This window comes from Dipodomys merriami, unplaced genomic scaffold, assembly GCF_024711535.1.
Source record: "Dipodomys merriami isolate MVZ:Mamm:240054 unplaced genomic scaffold, mDipMer1.0.p SCAF_81, whole genome shotgun sequence".
In the NCBI taxonomy this organism is placed as follows: domain Eukaryota; kingdom Metazoa; phylum Chordata; class Mammalia; order Rodentia; family Heteromyidae; genus Dipodomys; species Dipodomys merriami.
Window position 1 is genome coordinate 4,870,003 of NW_027206413.1, and position 24,823 is coordinate 4,894,825.

Here is a 24,823-nt window from a genome sequence, read left to right on the forward strand (position 1 = left end):
TATCACATCCCCGAGTTTTGATTCGGCTGACTTACTACTGAGTGAAAATCATAGAGGCCTTTTTACTTCCTCCCACAGCCTGTGCTCATAGTAAGTCACTTTAGCAGAATGTGAAAGCTGTTGACAGCCCTTCTTTTCTGGTTAGAAGCCCTAGCCAGCTGGTCTGGACCTGAGTATCAGTAATTTCATAAATGGAATTACTCCATGTAACAACAAAGTCAGTAACTATCGTACAGGACATAGCTTTATAAAATCCATTTATATCGTGTTCCCTGTTATTCATATTACCTTTCCATTTTCAAATATCTCCTTCTATGGCGGAATGTCTTCTTCCCAGCTTCAAGCTTTGCTGATGTTCCTGGTTTCTGAATCTTTGCAGAAATTCAACAGTACCTGTGCAGTTGGGTTTCGTTTGTGTCTCTTTGCCATATCCACACTATGAAACGTGTAGCAGCGAGCTAGCATTCATGAGCATAGTGGCTAGTTAACGCTGGCTGAGACAGGGAGGGAACAGGGAATGACAAAAAGAAGTTAAAAAATGACAGAAAATACTAAGGATTTCCATAACAAAAAGGATATGGAATGCTGCAGCCCGCATTTATTTATTCATTGGACAGTATAGACAGGAGAATTTCCTAATAGGTCAGACCTGGTATGACTTATGGACAGACCTGTGCCCCTCCACACTTCATATAATAAACCCCTAACCTCTGATGAATGGTATTTGGTCATAGGGCCTTCGAAAGTTAATTAGGTTTCTGTGGGATCATGAAGGTGATGCTTTATAATAGGAAAAGTGCCTCTTGAAAAGAGGCACTGGAGGGCAAGCTAGCCATGGAGGGGGCTCTCTGTAAGCCAGGGCAGGTCTTCAGCAGCCCCTCAACCAGTCTGGAACCTTGTCTTAGCCTCTTGCTTCCAGAACTGCACCCAAATAAAGTTCCAAGAAGTTAATTATAATAATACAATGGAAGGTTATAGTAAAGAGAACAAAACGAATAAGAGCAATGGTCTTGGGAAGTTGGTAGGAGGTGCTCCTGGTATCTCTAGTCTCGATGGTTTATATGGCAGTCTCGGCTGATTAATATAGGGGATGGGACAAAAGGAGGAGACAAAGGTAATTTTAAGGGTTTTGTTTTTGTTTTTGTTTTTTTGTCAGAGCAACTGGGAGACTAAGGTGGAGAAAATAGCAGGTAGAGAAGGTGTCAGTAGAACAATCAAAAGTGATAGATCAATATCTGTCCAACATCCAGAGAGATATTAAATGAGTAGCTAAAGAAGTCTGAAATAAAGCCAGAGCTGAGTATAACTATGGCTTTTGAGATGTATTGCTCAGAAGCAGCCCACTGTCTACTGCAAAGTAGTGATATGGTTCGGCTGTGCCTGAGTACCCGCTAAGACACTAGTAGGAGTCAAAGCATTGGGGCTGTGATGGAGAGACGCTCTTCAGGCCTTAATTTGGGGTTTCCTTTAAATCAAGGGGGATCGGCGATGCCATCGTATAGAAAGAATATTTCTCTGAAAATGAGGGTTTGACTACCTATGATACAAATTTGGATGAGACTAGCTGTCCATCTCTCCGTTATAGGAATTTTGGCATGGTAGAAGTGTGTTCTCATGATAGTATGCCATAGTAGCCTGCAGCAACAGAAATCCAATCGTTCTATGTAGCACAAATACCTGTTATTGGAGACGAAGCCTAAGTGCTGGTTTACTACAATTGAATCAGTTTAATGAAAGTAGAGCAGTGTTGGAATTCACAGTTCTGAGAATAAAAGTAAGAGATACATTCTGGCCAACAATGATTTCTATATAATAATATTAGTGTCTAATTGCCCAGCTCAAAGATGGAGCTGGTACCCAATTCAGCACAATTCCACTCACTCAGTTAAGTAACTTTAGTCTTTCAGAGTAACATAAGCCTACAGATGCTAAGATAAAGTTCTGATTACCAAGACATTTTTATTGTGTTGCTATGACATAGGAATCTTGAATTATTTTCTAAATAATTAAATGTTCTTAACTACACACAACAGAGCAAGAAAAATGTTTTTGGTAAATTAAAAGTGGGAAAGTATCATAGTATCACACCAAGTAACAAATGTCAGATTGGTGACATGAAAATTATGTTTGCTTTGCACCCAATCTGTGGTTAAGACAAGCTACTTGAAATTCCCCAGAGGCATGCTCTCGCTAGGAACTATTATTATCTCTGCATTTTAGTTTCTCCTTCTGGAAAACAATATTTGCTAAAGAAGCTGGTTTAAAAAACTCACAAATGTTCCCTAAAATACCACACTTCACCAGTGAGCGTTATTAATTGTAACAAATATTTTTGCGGACTTGAATTCTCATATTCAACAGAACCATTGCATTTCCTATATTAGTAAATTATAGTAGTAGTCCTGTCAAGAATTCTATTAAATATCTACCACAATTATCCTTGGAATACTTGAAACTTATGCTTGACATGTAAGCCATTCTTTCCAGCAACGTAGAGACTATTTTATGACCAATTCATTTGCACAGCACATCTTTGAAAAGGAAGATGTGTAACAATTCCAAAAACTATAACCTTACTGAGCTAACATGGACACTAACACAGAAACCTTTGACTGTAATTACCCTAACAACGGTTTCCAGTTGCCAACTTCCTCGCTATGTGGGGTCAAACGCTTCCCCTGGAAAGGTAAAGAGTTCTTGATGCACACTGGGCAACATGACTCATAAAAAATTCATTACATTACCCTTCTCTTCTTGTGATAAGACAGATGTAAAAATTTTCCCAGTAGATCTTTCTTATAGCATTAGAGAATGAACTTGGAAACACACACACACACACACACACACACACACACACACACACACACACACACACACACACACACACACACACACACACACACACTCTTCTAGGCTGACCGTGTGTTGAGCTTGTCGAGAGAGTTGTAGGCCGAGCATGTCACATGTCTCAGATCAGAGTTGCCATGCACTCAACCACAGCATCTTTGAATGCAAATGACCACCATATGTGTGTGCTGGGAGCTCACAGTGCTGACAGAGCTCTGGGAGATTTGGGTGGAATGTCCAACGTGTAGAGAATAGGTCTATAATCATTCGTGAAACTTCAGGAAATAAACATTCACTTCCAAGAAATTGTTTTCAGCTGCTTTAAAGCCAAGTGACAGCCAAATTACAGTTCAGGGAAGGAAACGTTTCCATTTTCTAATTTGATGCATTTTGTTGCTTTTGTACTACATTACCCAGAGTCAGGGCTGCTACATCTTGTCATGTTTCAAAGCCTAGGCTGAGAGCTCTGTGCAGCTAAAAGAGCCATCTGTCCAGTCATACTGCGTGCTAAGTGTGCCCTTGAAGAATGTGTCTGGAGATTGGGGCTGTTTCTTTGGGTTAACATTCCTAGGTTTTCCACAAGGGCTTTTGGCTGTACGTGTTGCGGTTGTCCGATCAGTGTCTTCTTTATGCCAAGAAGTGAAGTTTATGGAAACTATGGTCCTGTGGAAACAGTCCCAAATTCGTTCTTCCAGAGTTGTGCTAAGAACAGAGGACTGGGAGATGGGAGAAATCGTAAGTCTCAGGTGCTCACGAGTGGACCAGTGGCTGTCAGGAAAATAAATAAGGTAGTGATATCTGACAGTGTAAGAAGGAAGAAAGGAAATTAAGTTTTTATTAAAAGAGATAACAGAAATGGTATCGGTCAGGCAGCTTCCTATTGCCTGCTGAGTCTAGTAATGAGGGCTCCCAGCACTGTGAATGATAAACTGTCAGAAATGGCGGACGGATGCAGATTCGTAGAGGCCTCGTTGTACTCCTATGAAACATTTCCCTAAGATCCTCTAACCAATCAGATGTGAAATTTTCATAAAAATTCTATATTCTTTCCTTAATATAAAGCCTTGAGTGTGTGTGTGTGTGTGTGTGTGTGTGTGTGTGTGTGTGTGTATTGACAATAACTCCTTTAGCATGGTGAATCAGAAATATAAATTCACTCCAAAGGGGAAATATTTCAAACAATTACACACCCTAAAGAATGAAGCTAAAAGTTCTGGTCTGGAGTTTTGAATTATTATTAGAAATTTGGAGTAATATTTCTTAGTCCTTTTTCACAAAGATTTTCTCTTATCCAGGTGCTGGTGGCTCACTCTATAATCCTAACTACCCAGGAGGCTGAGATCTGAGGATTGAGGTATGAAGCAGATCAGAGAAAGTGCAGAAAGTCTTTGAGACTGTTCTCTCCAATTAATTGGCATAAAGCTGGAAGTAGAGGTGTGGTTCAAGTGGTAGAGTGCTAGCTTTGAGGGAAAAAGCAAACCAGAGTGCAAGACCATGAGTTCAAGCTCCTCTCCCATACATACACAACCTTCAAGCACACACACACACACACACGCACATGCACGTACACACACACACACACACTCACATGAAGTCATCTATTATGACTTTTGAGAACCATAAAAACAAAATTTTAAAAATTGAAAGTTACCCTTAAGTATTAGGAATAAAAAAACCTGCCAACCTGCTCCCTTCACATAAATCTATTTTGCCTCCTAGAATTTACAATAAAATCCATTTGTTGAATTAGTTATATTTTTCACTCCCAAATAATTCCATGCCTTAAAATGTACTTATTTATTTGGGGGGGGGCTTGAACTCAGGTTAATGTTCTCACTCTACTTTTTTACTCCTGGCCCTGCAGACCTCCACATCTGGATTTTTGCTGTTTCATTGGAGATTAATCTCATGGACCTTTCTGTCTGGGCTTGTTTTGAGTCATGATCATCAGACCTCAGCCTCCTGAGTAGCTAGGATTATAGGTATGAGCTATCAACCCCTGATTCTGAAACACACTTTAAAAATTATGAATGGCTTGAGACCATTCATATGCTAGATATGGTAAAGTAAGAACATCCTTAGCTTCTTTTTTTCACATTTGTAGACATTTCCCAATAGTAAGATGATTGCTCTAAACTCTTTGTGGGCAAACGATCTATTCTATGAGTTTTCTGTATTAGCATATTCTTTTCTATGTTTCTTAAGACAAGCACAACCTTTGAAGACCTTGGCCATTCAGTAAAATATACCATTCCTCCCAAGATGCTTTGTTACCTTGTAGAGCGACTTGCTTCATACATGAGATCAATAATAATGGCCACATATGCTATATGGGTGCCATTTGGTACTTCCTCCAAGAAAAACTCAGATAATGAGAAAACAGTGTTACAGTTTCCTCATACATTAATCCGTATATAGTTGAATTAGCATTTAACTTCTCTAGTCTTTCTTTTACAGCCTGGACTTCTTTCAGAACTCCAACACAAAGACAACAAATGAGTCACGAGAGAGTGGGCATGTTATACCTGAGGCAGGAATGACTGGAACCGCCGTGTATCAGATCTCTGCTCTTGGGTTGTCAGGTCACAGGCCACGCCAAATCATCCATCTTGTTTTTATTTCAGGAGTACAGCTGATACACTATGCAGTGCAGCAGTTAGAGAGCATGATTAATACGTCTCTTTAGCTTCTGATAAATGATCGGGAATATAAAAATGGAACAAAAGGAACAACTAGAGACTATACAAATAGTGATCTTGAAGAAGAACTGCAGATTTTCATCTATCTCCGGGAAAAGAGGGCAATAATCTGATGGAATTAGTTTTGTATTTTTCTATTAAGCGCTTATTTGTAAGTCAAATTATTTTTGGGGACTGTAGTAAAGCAGAAGTGTATTTTAAACTGATGGTGTTCTGGATATTTGTTAAACTGCTTTTTCCTGTGTCTCCTTTGAGACTGATGGTTGCTTTTGCTCAGGTAGGGTATCAGCTCCAATGTCAGCTGTTCTCATTGCCAGGGCAAAATGCTGGGTCTACAGTGTGTCAGGTGATTATGACAGGCTTCTGTTCATTCAGGTGGCCATCAAATTGCCTGCAATCTGCCCTGTTAAGCAAAGCACCTGCATGGTCATTAAGGGAACTAAAAACACCAGTTCAACTATTTTGTCCAACCTGGCACTTTCATTTTTTCACCATGTTATCGGTTACTTACTCGGGATTCCTGTTTTGTATTCCCTTTTTGATGTGCATTAGACATCCACATCAGTGCATCAGCATTATTATAGCTGTTCTCACAACGCCCTTTACCCAGTCCTGATAAAAGAAATAACTAGAAAATTCATAGCAGGTCATGTAACTAGACTCCCAAAAATATATTTAGCACTGTTCAAGAAGAAATGTACTCATTACCTGACTTAGGTAACTGTAACCTTTACAATAAACATTTAAAAAATAGATATTTAGTTCAGTATCCTGAAACATAGACTGTAACAGAATCATTTTTCTATTTACCAGTCAAAATTAAGCCATCTAATTATATTATTATTACCTACTTTATACTTAATGAAAATATTTGACCTAACATTAATAATCACTCTAAAATTCCTGAAAGCATTTGCCTGGACTTCAGAGATGAAAATTAAAGAGCTAAAGAACAACAAATGGTTAACAAAATGCTTCAATAGGGATACAGGTTGACCCATTGTAACAATGAGATGTACAAGACACTATGTTGAAAATGAACTTTACAACTTGGGGCAGGGGGAAGAGTAGTTGTGGAGGTGGGGAAGGAAGAGATGGTAGGGGAAAAACAAAGGAGGAGGCAACAATGCTCAATAGGAAATGTACTCATTACTTTACTCATGTAACTGGAACCCCTCTGTACAGTATTTTTGCAACAAAAACATATATAACAAATGTTTTCCACACAGAGACGTATTTAGAAACAGTTTGCTATGGCAGATCTTATTTATTAACTTTTAAAATCTGTTTCTTTAAATACTAACTTAACAAAAATTTAATAGACTCTTAAGTAGGCCCTTTTGCTACAGGTTTTTGGCTATATCAATGACAAGAACACTCTCAAGAAGTTGTAGACATGGGCATTTGGCACAAACTCAATCCCCTGTCTTCAACCCCTAAACACATTCAACTGTCAATCTGATGCCTGAAGGCTGATCTCTATGAAAAATGCAGCAAATAAATGACAAGTTTTCAAACACACCACTCTTGCCCCCAGTGAAGTGTAAATATGTGTACATTTTTGAAGATTCAGGAACAAATTCACAGTTCATACCAAAAACCTTTGGGGAAATGGTTCACTGTAGTATACATACTGTCTTACATCCCACTATTTCCCTCCTGAATATTCTAGTAAATCAGAGCAGCTGGAATGCCACAATAAGGACAAGAACAGGTTGTCGTGGTGCATGTGAATGGAACAACTAACCAGCAAACTGTCCACTGGGGACACTTTGTTTCAGCAGAAGTTTTTCAGCCTCTTTTTTTGTAATAAAGAGGTGAAATACTCAGAAGGAGATAGTAGCAAGAGAAATAGCTATTCACTTGTTAAACATTTCCTCACTGAATGTTCGTGTATTGAGTGTACATTTAACAAACACTCTTGTGGGTCTGTTACTTGCCAGGCAAACGGGACTGGCAAAGAGTCCTTGAGTGCCAAGAGTCCTATCGGCATCAAAGATGGAAAATAAATTTCTAGAAAAGACCTTACTCCCCACCAACTCTGTAACTTCTGCTTAGGAAATCCCCCCAAACCTACCTGGAGTATGTTTCTCAAATGTCCTACAGGGGAACTCACTTTTCCTGAAACTTTTTTTTTCTGAGAAATCAGCTGATTCTTTTTGCCTTGTACTGCAGTTGGAATATAAAGTGTCTCCCCTAGGCTAATATGTCAAATATTTGATATTCAGCTAGTGGAGTCATTTTGGGTGTCAGTGGACATTTTAGTAGGTAGAATAAGGGAGTCTCAGGGGTTTTCCTTGAAGATCATACAGGATCCCCCATCCTTTCCTCCCTCTCTGCTTCCTGTCGCCCATGAGGTGAGCAACCTCTGCCACGTGGGCCTGTGGTGGTGAAACTCTGCCTCACTGGACATCCAAGAGTCAGGGGAGCGGAGGACTGGGACCGAAGCCTCTGACAACACGAGACAAAATCAATCTGTCCTCCTCATAGCGGTCCGTTTCATCACGGTTACATCAAAGTCACGAATCCATCTAGAACTCAGTGCTAATGGAACAAAGGAAATGTCAAAACCTGAGGCTAACTCTGAGAATAAAGGTAGTTCTGGCAAAGTAGGTTTAGAGGCAATTACAGAAAAAACAAACAAACTGTAGCTTTGATCATTTTCATTTATCTCTAGTGTTGGGAACATGTATAAACAAAAACTGGTCTGGAAGAAAAGCCATAAATAGGTTATTTCACCAAAATGAATTCAGTTTTAACTGAAAGGACTCATTTTTTCCAGTGGGAGGCAACAGTAATTTAATTTTGGAGATGGTTAACCTCCAATGTAACTGATATATAAATCACATAAAACTACCTCAGAGTTTGTGGTGAGCAATGGAATGGTTCCAAGGATCAACAGAGCTGCTCTTCTAAGTGACTTATCTCCGAGGTAGAAAAGAAGAGGATTCCTGTAAATAAAATCAAGTGCTCCCAAGATCCTCTTTCTGCCTTCCTGTGGTTGTTTCGTCAATCAGTTATAGTTTCAAAGTAATATTTTACTTTTCCGATTGACTTCTATTATCTACTTCTTTTTTGCTTTGTCAGAAAGAATTTGTCAAGAGTTTGTAAGCAACTGAACAGAGCTTACATCTATTTTAAAGTTTAAACCAACTCTGCTTCTCAGATGTTTGGTTATAAATTTTGCCTGTATTAAGTTCACAAAATATTACTTTTGTGTGACTTTTTATTTTCACCAGTTAGGTCATCCACAAATAAAATTTAAAAATTATTTGGCTCAACTATTTTTATATTCTCTATAAAAAAGAAGCAAATTTAAGATTCGGAAATTCTAATAGATGCTTAGAAGGAGACATATAAAATACCATTCCCTGTGAGTCATGGTAATAGCTAATTTTAGAAACTTCTAAATATTTCTGCTAATTTGGAAATATGCAAGGATCAATAGCTCCTGCTGTATCAAATAGTGAAATATCACATAAGCCTTATACTGTGTCTACTGATTTTTTGTCATTCTTTTTTTGTATTTTTTTTATTTTTACAATGAATGAGTACATTTCCTATTGAGTATTGCTGCCTCCTCCTTTGTTTACCCCCTACCAGCCCTTTCCTCCCACCTCCACAACTACCCATCCCCCCACCGCACAGCCGAAGTTGTAAAGTTTGTTTTCAGCATAGTGTTTTGTTCATCTCATTTTACAATGGGTCAACCTGTATCCTTATTTAAGCATTTTGTTTTTTCCCTTTCCCTCCCCAAATTAAAGAAGTGTATATACAAGACGCAGGGCACTGACATCAAATACAGTGAAAACAGGGGTTATACCATGGGGGAGGAACATATACAAAGCAATTTTAAAAAATCACATGGTACCTTATAAATAAGTTAGAAACAATAGCAAGCAAGAAAAAGATATTTGTGTCACTATCTTAGGGTTCATTTTGCATAACATCATCTTATCTGGTCATATGTACATAGCTTTTGGTCTTTTCTGCTTGTGCTACATGTGTACTAGTTATTGCAAATAAGGGAAACCATGGGTTTTTCTGAGTAATGACATCTTTGCCAATGGAGCCAAACAATTTTTTAAAATAATTTTTATAAATGTTGTCTCTAATGTCACTACTGGACATTTGTTTTTCATAAATTTGTTGTCTTATAAGATTAAATTATCAGCCTCTGAAATAGTTTAGCCAAGATTATTGCCCTTTATGAACAGAGAAACATGGCACCAAGCAAGAGAGGCTCACACAGTGGCAGTTACCTGCATTTCAGTGGCCTCATCTTCCATCTTTAGGTAAGGTAGCTTTACCTGGATCTGCCTGGGGCTATGAAATTCATCAGTGTAAATATTTTAATTTTCTCTTTTTTCTCAAGCAATCTTGGTTTTTATGGTGAATTATAGGATCACTCCTGTTCATACAATATAGGCAATATCTGATCCAATCTTGAAAGTACTTTAGTGCCTATTTGAACATCTGAGCCATAATATGTATTTAAAAGGAAATTACGAATATTTTTAAAAAATAGTCACAAGGTTAAAGAATATGTAGAACTCGAAATATTAAAAGGTGAAATGTAGTTATTGGCAAAATCTGCTAATTTTTTTTAAAAATGTAATTAGTTTCATGATATTTTTGGAAGGCAAGTGCTCTACCACTGAGCCACCTTCCCAGCCCCTAGTTTCATGATATTTTTATGGACAGAAAACAACCACAATGATTTTAAGCACAGTTTAAAATGCAGATTTCAAGTTTTTATTGCTGAGATAATTGCAAGAAGGAAGTAATATTGGTTGTTAAATAAGCAATAATAACTACAATGTATTCAGTGGTATTCTATGTCAGATCCTGAGCCCTTTACCAAGATACTCTCATGTCCAGCTAGTGCCTACCCAGTAAATGCCTTCTTTCCTAACAGAGCTCTAGTTTTCTTTGAAGATAAATGGTGCCAAATACGAATATCTTTAATGTTCTAGCCTCTGTGACAGCAAGAGAGAACTACTAGATGGAGTTCTAGTCTTTCAGACATAGAGGGAGATTACCAAGTGGATTTCTGAAGAAAATTGTGTTTTTCTAATACTGGTAGACGCTGTAACAAGATCTACATTTCCTTCCCGCCTGAAGGAAATATAGACTGGGAAAATGGAGACTAGAAAAAGAGAAACGGCAACTTTGCAGCTTTAAATACGACAAGCTCGCAGTAGGTGCCACAGCCCAGGGCGGACAATTCCAGGCTTCGTATTGTGAGTGAGAAATGAAATTCTAACTCTTTAAGCCAGTTAACCAACTTTATATGGCTCATACACTTCCAAATGATACATTATTTTCCTTGTATCGTATTCCTGGGGCATATTGGGAAGAATGACATGAAAGTGTGACCTATGGAAATGGTCATTTAATTCATTGTCTTTCATAACTTACCTGAGAAATATTTGTTGCACACCAACTATGTGTCAAGAACATGCTAGCAGACTAAAAAAGAAAAGAAAAGCACTCTTTATCTTCAGAAATATTAGCGTTTAGCCCTCACATGCGTAAAAACCACGGAACCACAGTTAACTAAATTAAAAGATTCATCATCTAAATAGGGGCCAGATATAATAAAATAAAAACTACATAGACATATTCACTGAAACGAAACACCTATTTTCTTTTCCTATCAGATGGGAGTGTTCACCATTCCTCTGTGGGGGCTGTTACAAAGTTGAGAAAATTGGAGATCTTTTGAAGTGGGGAAAATGCAGATAAACAACTTTCTCTAACAGACTGCAATGAAAGAAAAAGAGACCCAGAATTTAGGACCAATTGGTGCACTGCCCGGGTGTCTCTGCATTCCTCTACAATTTCTCTTTAAGATGTAGACCAGGTGCTTTGGACAGCAGCTCCAGTCTGCGTTCACATCCAAGGGATTCTTTTATTCTTGCCAAGAACAACGGGACTTGGCAGGAAGTGCTGATATACCAGCACTTCCCAAGTGTGTCTTCTAAGAACTGTGGTCAGACACGGGGTTCTGACAGCGACAGAAATAACATTTGTGACCCGAGATTGAAAAACAAAACAATAATTTTAAACAAGAAATCAAGAGCTGTTGTTTTTTACAATTCTATTCAATTGGAAGAATTTCCCTTTATTTTTATCTTAATACTCTTGTAGAAAACCTTGACTTAGGAAACAATCTGTATCTTCCAAACACATACACAGGAAAGGACCCACTGATGGCCCAGAATATCAGATAATAATTTTGAATTTATACAGTAGAATGTGTAACTTGAAAGTTGGAAAGAACTTTTCATTCTGTTTTGCAAAATTTGTTGAGGATTTACAGCATGTAACTTTTTCTTTACTTCTTGAATGACTTAAAAAATGTGCCAACAAAACGTAGAATACACACAGTATTTAGACTCAAATATCATTTAAATAGTGAGCTCCTAGTATGAGTTACGTAATGAGTTTGTATTAGTAGTTGGCACACAGGAGGTGTCTGGGTAGACAAGGTGGAGTTGTGATACCACTGGTCTCCAGAAGTATAGAGATCTTATTCTTTTGTTTGGTTCTTAGCTCATCACAAATGTTCAGATCTTTTCTGGGCCTTGAATTTAAAGCCGAGTGCTTCTGAAAAAGATGACAACAACAACCAAAAATAAATACATTTTAATTTTATTTTTAATGGGTACATAAAATGATAATAATAGTACAAATTAATGAAGTATGATATAATGCTTCAAAACATATACATTGTATGCTAAATGATTTTAGATTCAAAATGTAGGAAATCCAAAGAAAAGAAGTAGAGGGTTCTCCTTTCCCATGTTTTCTTGGGTTGGAAGTTGAGCATCATAAAGAACAAAGCCAATTTTAGGTACATGTTTAACTGCATCTGACAGCCAATGATCACCTTTGTATTTCCTCTGAAAAAGTAGTGCTGGCAAAATGGGTTACAATCTAATTTTTTTAAATTTTTGTCGGTCATGGGGGTTGCATACAATCTATTTAAGTAGGAGAGACATGCTTTGAAGTCTTCATGGGTATAGTAAGGTACTTAGTGTAAAAGATTGTTTCCCTGGCTCTCTTCTGATTAATGTCACTTACTGTTTTGTGATTTACAAAACACAAACACAATTAAATTTAGCCTCATGATTCATTTACCTCCTTAAAATGTATGTACATAACACTCCACCAAGGAGTGTCAGGTCCCCACATTGGTGTCCCGATTGGCGGATATCTAGTAGGCATTGCTTGACTGACACGAACAGACTTTAAGGGCAATTCCTTTAACCTTGCAAAGACTAGAGGATCCTGTGAAAGACATGCATGCGTGAATAAGGTGTCATGCTGGAGTATTAGAAATAAGGCTCAAAGACTTGGCAAAGGTGTTAGCTACACCACAATCTACAGTGCCAAGACACCAGCGCATCCTTACCGTTAGGTCCCACTGCCTATCTGTGAGCCAACCAAGAGAAGACCTACAGAAAGAGGCACAGTGCAGCCTCGCCGTCAGCCAGCCAGCTTTCATCCCTGCCCTTCATCCCCGGGCTTGCTGGAGCATCTCACTGGAGCAAGATGTGGAAGAATGATGCCAGGAAGCTGGGCAAACCAGGTCCTCCCAGGTGCTATTGGTTCCAAAAGAACAAAGATAGCAGGTGCTAGCAGGTCCTGGGGGGCTCCTGTAGTGGAGAATTTAAAGTGACCATGTACAGACATAAAGGAAAGGAGCCACATGACTACTGGGCCGTCAGAAGATACTCCACCCAGAAAGTAAACTCTGGCATGTAGCGATTGGCTTCGGCACAGACAGAGGAAGCTGTTCCTGCCTTCCTCTGGTGTTCAGTCTTCAGTCTAGGAGGACAGTGACGACCTTAGTGTGGGATACCACGATGTTAGTGTGTTTAAACATAAAAATAGCATCTGGCATCTACTTTTGAGGGTGGCGAAAATGGTAAAACATAGGAGCTGTGCACACAGAAGGTCCTGCTATGTAATTCTATTCATGACCAGGTCACTCCCTTCTGTTCCAGGAAAGTGAGGGTATGTGCCTTATTTCAGAAGGTTGATATAAACAGTAATCAGGAATAACATATCTAAAACCTCTTGCTCCTTACAGTAAGTACGCCACAGATACCATCATGTGAGTATGAGCAAGCGTTTTCTGTCTTTCTGTCTAGATAACAGACATGAGAAGAATTCGGCTATCAGCCTGCTTTGCCCCGAGAATAAGTTAATGGCTCACAATGGTAGCAATGGACAAAATTCTCACTGAAACATGAAGGAAGTACTGTCAGTGCTTATTAGCAGACCATTATTTTAAGGAGTGATTATTATTCAAATGAATCATTATGTGTTTATGATTCAGTATGAAGATGGAGAGTAAATACTACTACTCTATTTGCTTAATACCTACATCATTCTTTGCTTGAATGGTTGGGCTTTTCTCTCTCTCTCTCTCTCTCATTCTCTCTCTCTCTCTCATTCTCTCTCTCTCTCTCTCTCATTTAATTTGTATTCCATTTTAATTTGGTTCCAGGTCTATGGAATTCTGCCAACATTAGGATTACAATGTGAACCTCTAAATAGAATTCTACCTAAAAAAATGTTCAGAAATATTTGGACAAAAAGTTTATGTAACAATGATCAAGCCTTTCCTAGTCTTGTTACTTTACTTTCCTAAAGGAAACTGGAAGCAGTTATAAACAAAACAAACAAACAAAACAATAACACTGAAACTCTTAGTTTTACATCAAAAATAATAGTTACCTTCCTAGGACTCAACCAAAGTTAGGATCTAAGGTTTGTCTGGGTGGGTTTCTAGGAATATACTTTCCCCAAACCCCCTCTCACCCCACTGGGCTCAAAACAGTACTGTCAATAACACAGTTCCTTTATTTCAAATGCCTAATTTCAGCATGTTTAATGCTATCTCACCACCATCAACACACACACACACACACACACACACACACATACACATTCTGCCCTGAGGAAAACTGAGCATAGGTGTCATAGTTATACCTAAGAGCATAACTGAAATGGAATATAAAGAAAAAGGCTAAAAAAAGGAGAAAAAGGAGGAGAAATGGGAAGGCATTGGACCTAAAGGAATGCAATAAAGAGCTGAGAGGAATGAACGTTGTTTAGGTTCACCATACGGCCAAGCTGCTTCATTAATTGTTTTTAATTCTTTTATGCAAGATAAGCTGAGTATACTATCTCTCACAATTCCCACCTCCTGACTTGGAACTTCTGTCATTTCAATTTAAACTACAAATTATCCGCTGTTATCTCTTCACAGTGCCCAAATCTCACTTCCAATCAGTTCCATTCATTTTCTTTAGGACAGGTTGATTACACAAAATTGATAGGCCCCACAATAATGTTGGGGTCATCTTTAGTTAAACCATCTATGAAAAATCCCTAAATAGCATTCAGAATAGTTTTCTAAAATATAAATGTCTATTCTTGTCCTAACACAGTGTTACAATGACTGACAACACTGCACAAATCTGAACTCATCTGACTGGAAGGAGATTAGTTAAGTCTACCATCATCAGACAGCAGATATTGATTTTTGCCATTCTTCCCCGGCCTCCCCGCAGCCCCCCCCATATCATTTATTTCACCTTTCTGGATAATCAGGTACAAATTTCTGATTGGCTATTTGTCAATTCCTCAGTCTCTGTAGGTCTGTTTGGATGAGGCTTTGTCTCTAGTTCTAGAAGATATAACAGGTGAAATACTTAATGCCCTGAGATACATAAATAAGAGTTAGGAATGGGCATGTCTTTGGAGACCTAAGAAGTGATCTTTGACCTGAAAGGTTGCAGATTGAAGCTACTAGAAAGGCTGGCCACCATAGAGACAGTGCATGAATGAGAACGAGCTGGGGAAAACAGAGATGGGGAATGAAATCCTGATTCTCCCCAGCATCATTAGTGTCCAAATCAAACTGAATTCATTAAATCAGTCCAATGCTGACATTTTTAGATGTTTGAGCCCTTTGTTTTACTTGAGGTTGACTGGATTCGTTTTCTATATCTTGCAATGGGAGTAATATTAATGGATTTATATGGTCTCACAAAGAAATAATCTGAGATTCAAAAGGTGTTAGATTTGCCCGAGAATATTCCAGAAGTGGTAGGTATTTGAATTTATATTTGCCCCCTCAGACCCGCTCTTCGCAATGCATGAAGAAGCCTCATGTGAATGACGTCCAAGGTTTCTCAGGACGATGAAGATGCTCATTTTTTTTTTTGCTCTACTTGGCTAGACCAGGGTGACCAATTGCTTATTTAAATACAAACCTCGGTGCTGCTGTGAAGTTATTTGTGGATACAAATAACCTTAATATTTATAATCAGTTAGTTTTAAATAGACCAATATCCTCTTTAATGTGTGTGAGCCTCATCCACTTAGTTGAAGTTCTGAAGGGCAAAAACTGGGGTTTCCCAGAAAAGACATTTCATTTGAGACTAGCCCCCAGACCCTGTCTAAGTTTCCAGACTTCTAACCTATCCTAAACTGTGCAGACTGACCAGGCCCATAATCACATGAAACAATTCCTTAAGATCTCTGACTCCCCAATTATATAGGTATATATTATATACATTTTATAAATTATACTAATACATTATATTCATATATATGACTGGTCAGATATAACTCTACACAAATCTCATTAAGTATGTAAGTGTACATATCTACCAATATCCAGGCACACACATATACATGCACAAACATTATATATAATTATATATACTTAACATATATATGTTTATATATAATGTATAATGTTAATGTATAATATTATATATATATATATATAATAGTTTCCCTCTAGAATAAAGAATGAATGATACAGAGAGTAATTGAAAGCTATCCAGGAAATGTGGAAAAAGGGAGAAAAGCAATATATTTCTCTTCTCAACAGGCCATTGTTAGACAAGAAATACAAAGTTAATGATGAACGCTAGAAAGATGCTTTTCCTATAAAATGCCCCATGAAAACTTTCTGTTGATTTCTTTTTGTAAGGTGAAAATGTCTGTGAATTAAAAAAAACTCCTGTCAATTTGTTTCTGTGCGATGATTTTTAATGCAAACTGACTTTGATTTTTTTTAAAGGTAACTAAACAGCATTTTCCTAGAGGGGTGTGAAAGACTTTTTAATATTCTTTGGAAGAGTTTGATCATAATCAAGGGCAGAGGGGAGTTGGAAAGAGAACATAATGCTTCTGCTTTAACTCACATTTGTTTTCTCCTAGCACTCTTCCATGGATTCATCGCGTCCACTCAGAGTCGCAGGTTTGTTCGTGGCAATACGGCTGATAACAGAATGATCGACTTGACTTCACCATAGCCTGACGGCTGCTAAAATGCCCAGACCCAATGGGATAAATAACTCACCGTTCTCCAAAAGCTACGAAGCAAGAGGTTTGATGGGCTGATAAAGGAGTATGGTGCTGTACGCGTCGGCCTTCAAAGGATGCAAGGACTTGTCATCTCTATCCTAGGTCTCAGATCAGCCACGAAATTCCCAGCCCCAAATTAAGACTCTCATTTTCAGCCACAGCTATTCTTAATTTCTGTTCTACCAATACTACAGGCATGGAGAGATAAGTCAGATGATTTGCAGCTCAAACTAGAAAAGAAGTTGCAGAGAGACAATAGGAGAGAAAAAAGAAGGCTGGGTAGGTTTGGAAATTTCTTTTAACACTATAAAATGTGAAGCAGGAGTACAATGGCTTAATGAGTTTCTGTCTCTGTACTGTGACAAATCTACAATTTGGCCATTGTGAAAGTAATGATATGTTTCATTAATTTCATATGTTCTTTTAATAGAGTATTTGGAGGAAAGGCATTTGTGCTTTAGAAATTGGAGCAAAAGAAAGCTGATAAGAGCTTCAAGTTGGTGTTCAGTACTTCCTGAAATACATTAATAATATTCAACCACCTTTTCAAACACACAGACAAATCTCAAAGCCATGCTTTGTCTTTATAGTCATAATCCTAATAATAAAAGGGTGGAAATCCTCACCTCCTTGTCTCCACAAACCACGCTCTGTAGCCTCCAGTTTGCACACACACACACACACACACACACACACACACACACACACACACACAACATATACACCTTTCACTGGTACTTTACATCTGATTTACATTTGGATGTTGATGTTTGATGAACACCCCCCCACACACACACACACTTAATGATTGGTGCATTCCCGGGCAATGTCTGTGCTAGACTCACTTCCTGTTCAAAGATCACACTTTAGATGAAGCCATTTAATCCCACCAAAGCGATTGTCAGACCTCCTTAGTCTTGCCAAGATTCTTTAGTAACCTTCAAGTACAAGCCTTTAATTGTGTGTGTGTGGTGGTGGAGGATGGTGTCTGGTCCAGCAAGCACGTGGAGAGTGAGGAGATGTCAGTGAAGAGGCGAAGCAGTTGCTGGTGAATGTGCTGCTGAGCAAGTCTCCACGGTGGCAGGGTAACTGTAATATCTCCGGTGACAATTAGGAGCCTTTGTAAGACAGCTGTTATCCTCACTAGGGCATTGTTTGGGCCAATACTGGGGCTTGAACTCGGGGTCTGGGCACTATCCCTGAACTTCTTTGCTCAAGGCCTGCCTTCTACCACCTGAACCATGGCTCCCCTTCTGGCTTTTTGTTGGCTAATTGGAGCTAGGAATCTCACGGACTTTCTGCCTAGCTAGTTTGAAACCACAATGCTCAGTCTCATCTCCTGAGTGGCTAGGATTGTAATTGTCAGGCTCTGTCCATCTCCCCACTGGGGCTGTTACCTATCAACTCTCACGGGTCATTGGCCAACGATTGCTTCCAAAGAATGAAATCTATGTAATTTGCTTCTGCACTGCTTGAGAACCAATGGAGACCAAAGTCGAAAGCCAAATACGCTTGCAACATGGCACCCATAAAAATCATGGGATGAGTGAGAGCGGAGAGGCTGTGGAGAGCCAGTGTGGCTGCTAATGGTGCTCAGGGCAAGTTTTACCCTCATGTCACACACTCATCAAATTCCTGTTTACCTCAGTTGGCCCAGAGCTGCTGTTCACCACCCATTTGGCCAATATGTCAAAGCAGGCAAGGGAATGCTCATCTGCCAAACTTCCTTGTTGCATTCAGAGGGAGACAGTGATTTGGTCTTTATAAAACACGCCAGGCTTGCTCGGTAACGCAGTATCCGAGGAGGCGGAATCTCCAAATCTACTTTCAAATTTGAGGGGATCAGGGTGTTTAGTCTCCAGAAATGACATTTCCTCCCGTGAAATTTTGATTGCAATTCTGTGAATACAAAAGTGAGAAAAGGAAGATTGAAAGGAATGGCTAGAAGGGCCTTTTAGGCATAGAAAGTTTACCTATGGAAAAGAGCAGCAGCCGCAGGCTCAATCTCAAGGTCGGTTATGATTTTTAAAAGTAGGGAAGTTGGGCTTTCATTTGTTCACTTTTTAATTATCATTATCTTTCAGTAGCTGTACAGAGGGGTTTCAATGCAACATGTCAGCTTATGAGTTCAATGTGTCTGGATCAATTGCTTTTCTTAGAAATTCCTTTTATACAAACATGGGATGATTAAATACTTCCCTAGAAGCCTGTTGAGGGTCAGTATCTGGGCCATAGATAAGGTTGGCAAGGTTGGTGTGCTGAGGTCTCTGCAGAGACATTGATAGTTGTTTTTGTTGTTGTTGTTATCTTGTTGTTTTGGCTAGTGAGAAGGCTTTGGAAGATCTACTCATTGCCAGTCCTCCATGTATTTATTTGTTTGTTTATTTATGATCATTAGCCCTACCCAGAAAAAGATGCTACTTACAGTGTTACATTTCCCATTTACTTTATTGTTTGGGAATGGAGTTATTGAGATAGGGAAATAAGGTGATTAACAGTGGTGAGCAGGAAATATACACATGCTTACAAACAAAGCCAAGCAAAAGAAATGAATTTGCAAACGGAGCATCATGGAAGCCTCCGGCACTTTCTTGCTGAGCCCACAGTGTGAAGCATTCCTTGGGGAACCCACGAGGCTTTCTCTGGTGGATGTAGATGTGATATTTGAGCTAAACACCTGCACTTCCAGGTCTGTGTTTCTTGCTTCTAGGGATGAGTTTTCTTCCTCAAAGTTCAAGTTTGATTGGATTCTGGCAGGATATTGGGTGGCGCCCCTGAACCATGACAATACTCCTTCAGACAGGAGCGTTTCTCATTAGGCAACCCCGTCTAGACATCTAGGAAGGGACTCAAGTGGCTGGAGACCCAAGAATGGAGTTTGTGCAGAGTTATGTGTGTGTGCCTGTGTGTAATGTGCACAGAAGCTCACACGTACAATACAGGCGATGCGAATTGAAGACATAATAACTTCCCAGTATGCCAGGAACGAGAGAACAGCTGTTGGTTTCAGATACTAAAAGAATGTAAATTGGGTTGAGTTTTCTTTTGGCACAAGAACAAGGAATGTGAAAGTTTCCCCTTTGCACTTAATTTATTTTTAGGTTTATTCCATATCATTTATCAGGTTTCTTGAGTTTGACCTGAAACTGACCTTTGGATAAATGTGAAGGCAAACAGAGCCCTGAAACTCTATCTGTGTGTTCTTTTGTCTTGGGAACTGTAAATCGGGGCATTAGGTGAATAACACAGCTTGGCTTTGTGTCATGAAAAGTAATTCGGGCTGTGGTAAGGGCAGGATTTATGAAGCTGTCTAGCCAGGCTTGGGCAGAATGCCAGTTTACACCTGCTTTGCAGACATAGCTCTGTGCAATCGTCACCTTGCAGAAAGAGCCAAATTCTTTGCAGTGGCTGGAGGCAGCGCTGAGACCCCAGGGCCAGAAGCAAGTAGGGGAGGACTAGGGTCAGGGGAGGGAACTCACTGGATGGAAAGCCAATCGGCTTTCAGGAAATGAATCTAGCACAAGCGTCCCTTTACCTAACTCCTAAGCAATTTCCTCTTTTAGAAAAAATAAATCTCTGCTTCCAAACGATTATAATTGTATCATCTAGTCATCCTCTAATGAAAGTAATCAATTTGCAAAGTGTTCAATTTAAAAAAAAAAACAAAAAACAAGAATAGAGGATGATATGGCTAAAGTGGTTGGTTATATAATTCGTTATATAACAAGGAACACCCTTCCAAATGAAATGGGAGGGCAGTCATCAAACAGGCGGAGAGGACACGCACAAATTGGGACTGTCCAAGGCAAGCAGGAATAGATGGTGATCCTACTGGAGAAAGTTCTCCCTGCGGCCCCGTGAATTCTCGAGATGACCATCAGGTCACAACCATGCTTTTCTAAGAAGTGACAGCCACTAGCCGTCTCTTTGGTGATGCCAGACAGCCTCTGTGGAGCAGGTGGTCAGACTGTCCTCATGCCAGAGTGCACAGCAAGACTTCAGTTGTAGCAATTTCATCATGCCTCTTCCCTCGCTCAGGCTCGTCTCCTCAGACGGGTGGTGTGTGGAAGTCTCTGCTTTGCCTGCAAATGGTTCTCTGGTTGCACCCAAAGCTGGTCAGCACCTGGTTAATGAGGTCCTAAAGATACAGACAGAATCTTTTGATCTCCATGCTGATGAGCTTTTACCTGGACTCCCTCTTTCTTTAGAAAAGCTGTCTTTTGAGTCTTCAGCTTTCTTATAGCTTATATTCATGCTAGTTATTAATTTTCTAGGGAGGCTAAATGTTTGATGTATATATCTATATCTATATCTATATATTAAGCACAGGAAAGCTAGGTGGTAGTAGATCCTGCCTGTAATCATTATTATTCCAGAGGCTCATATCTGAGGATTCTAGTTCAAAGCCAACCTGAGCAAGAAAACCTGTGAGACTCTTATCTCCAATTAACCACTGAAAAGCTGGAAGTGGAGGTATGGCTCAAGTCGTAGAACACCAACCTTGAGTGAAAAAGTTAAAGGAAAGCACACACACACACACACACACACACACACACACACACACACACACACACACACACACACACACACAACCACACACGTCATGGAAACATTCCTGGACACTTCAAATTCCTTCAAGAGGTAAGAACCCAGAGAAAGAAATAACTCACCTAATATAAGGAACTTGAACTCCATCTTGATACAAGTTTAATAAAAGTTCGAATGAGTTGGAAAGAAGGAAAGAACCTTTGAGTCAGACTTGGAAAATTTTCTTTCACTCTTCAGTCCTACTAATAACGAAAATGTCTCCTATGCCTGCAAGAGCCAGATACCCAAATAAGCAATGTTTATGAAAGAAAACCGAGTTGATTATTAGCTATCCTACCAGGAATGTTCAAGTTCAGGCCCCGTGACAGCTGGATATTGCTTCTCTAAAAGTGCTACCAAAAGCAACCCTTTTCTCTTGACTTAGATTTTGGTTTAATTCTCTGAGACATGGCTACCAGCAAACCCAGACGTTCATCCTTTCATCTAAATCAATCAAACAGAAAGTGGGTGTGTTTTCCCCTGCACACACAGCAAATGTGTGAGGCATTGCCAAATACCTGTGTTTTCCACATATCCCTGTGACTAGTCAGCCTGGCAGAGCCTGGGGCTGGTGAAGCCCAGGGATGAGTCACCTCTTCAAAGTGGAGCCGTGGGGGAGAAGCAGCCATGCCCCGGCCACATGGACTAACAGTAAAAGAGATGTCCTTTTATTTTTTTAATAAGGAAGACATGGTGACATTGGAAGGAAAGGAAGAATAATCATGGTCTTGCAAAAATAACAAATGTCCAGCCCACTTATTCTGAAGACTTTTACGATGACACTGGAGATGATAGGAGAATGTCCAGCGCTCTGTCTGTCCCCTGGAGACGTCTCAGAAACGTGAAGTATCTATCTGCTGTGGAGAATACAGATTCTCTAAGATATTTTATTTACTCAGGGGCCATATTTACAGGCAAATAAAACATAAAGCGTGTTAGTTTGCTAGTACTGCCATAACAAAATGCTACAGGCTGGTGGTTTAAATAACAAAAAAAATATTTTCTTACAGCTTTGGAGTCTGGAAGTCTGAGATCAAGGGGCTGGCTCATTCCAGTTTGGTTTCTGGAGAGGTTTCTCTTCCTAGCTTTGAGGGATTGCCTTCTCATTGTGTCCTCAGATGGCCTTTTCTCTGCTCCTACACAGAGAGAGGAAAGAGAAAAGAGAGACAGACAGACAGACAGATAGACAGATACAGACAGAGACAAACCAAGACACACAGACAGACCGACAGACACAGACAGAGACAAACCGAGACACACAGACAGAAATAGAATGTGCCCTCTTTCTTCTTATAAAGACAGCATTCTGGATGAGGCTCCTATCCTTTTGACTTCATTTGGCCTCAGTTACCTCTTCAAACATCTCTAACTATAAATACAGTCACGTTGGTGGTTGAAATTTCAATCTATGAATGTGCTCAGGACCTAGTTTTACCCATAACTAAGGGGCAAATCTGCCCGTTCTATTTACCTTTTGCTTATTTTCCAAATACATGGCGCAATAGGCTCTGACACTGATTAACTCTGGCATGTGTGCCACTTCAAATATGATTTCAAGTGTAAGATCTAAAATGTTTTCCAGTTTCCAATCCACACTATCGCAAAGGTCATATCCTGCTCCCAAGCACAGCCAGAATCCTATTAGTCTTCCCCTATCAATTAACCTGACATTTTCCCCTTTTAATTGCCAGATGTTTTGCCTTAGTTTAGCAGGCCAGCAACTAGACTTCTGCCCCAAAAGAATATTTTCAGGCATGAATGACACACATGCATATATGCTCATGCAAATATTTTATGACATGCTACATAATTATATCCTTAAATACACATCGATGTTATAGCTAAACATGATTTATGGATACAATCTCTAGTATCATGGTGCTTTATTATTTTGCATTCCTTTTTCCCCTAAGCCAACATCAATATATAGAAAAGACCAAGTAAAAACATGTGATAGCTATTAAATGTAACATGAAATATGACCCTTAAAAGCAAATTGGCTACTAATTTCTGGAGTGGAGTTTGTTTAGATCCCATATAAAGGAGTTATTCTTATTCTAAGGAAACATTTGTAATCAGAATGTAGGGGGGGAAAAGCAAAATTTATCTCTGACTGTAGGTTGCTTATAAAGTCTGATCCCATATTTTCTTCAGACTCCAGTGTATTGCTAACTTTCCCCAGATCTGATTTATATTGACTGTTACTTGAACTTTCCAGGGACCGTTACTCCAGACTGGTCAGGCACCACATTGCTTGATCTTCTGTTTTAGCCAATTGGACCTTCAAATTGTTTGTTGGATTCCTTTGCCATTGTATGCAATGGAAAGGAATTTCCAAGGAACGACGAATAGTATGGCAGTTCCTGCTACCGGGTTTCCATTTAGAAACAAGCCGAATAGCATCTGCTTAGGACACTCTTTGTTCTGACAAGCCTTGATTTAAGGTGGGGAATTTGGTGTGTCACTCTGGGCATGGCTTTCTCACTACGGCCTTGACAACAACCACACTTAAATGCTTGTAAAGATGAAACGGGAGTTACTGTAAATCTTGCATTAAATGGGTCCTACTATTTGTGCTCATAAGTTTCCCTTGTGAAAAAAAAAGAGGAAAGGACAAAAACAGAGTGGAAGTTCATGAACGCTTATAGTCGGAAGACTGTGTGTGTACACTCGTGTGAAATAGCCATAGCACTGACGTGGTGGCTCAACTTAATGGACGTACGATTAAAACTTGGTTTACACTAATTAAGCCAGTGTTTTAATAAGCCTGGGAGTTATTTATATTTAGCTCTGGGAAGCACAACCTAATGGACAATAACCACCAGTTCTGGGGTTAGGCTTAACGTCCACTGATGTTTGTGGTATTAACAAGCAGAAAAGAGATCTAAGGGGGTAATGATTATCTTCTAGCATATTGGGGATAATTTTTTTCATGCTCTTTCCAAAATAAAAAGGGAGAGGGTATCGTTTTGAATGCAATTCTTGACACCTTCTAGTATGGTTTTTGTCATCCGTTAGTAGGCTTCCTAACTGCGCATGCTACAGGAAAGGACAAGGAATTAATCAGATCGCCAAGAGTTGGGTGACACAGCGTGCAGAAGGCACTTCGGCTACATGATTTGCACCATTTCTGTAGGGAGTTGTGCAATAGCAGCCTTGAATTCAATGCATCTGGCTGCCTTCCACCTGGAGCCAGTTCAAACCCATTGCTTGCAGCTCGCTTTCTCCGCGGTGGGAAATCAGTCATTAGATTGGGAACGGATGGCAAATGATTCCAATTCATATTTTTC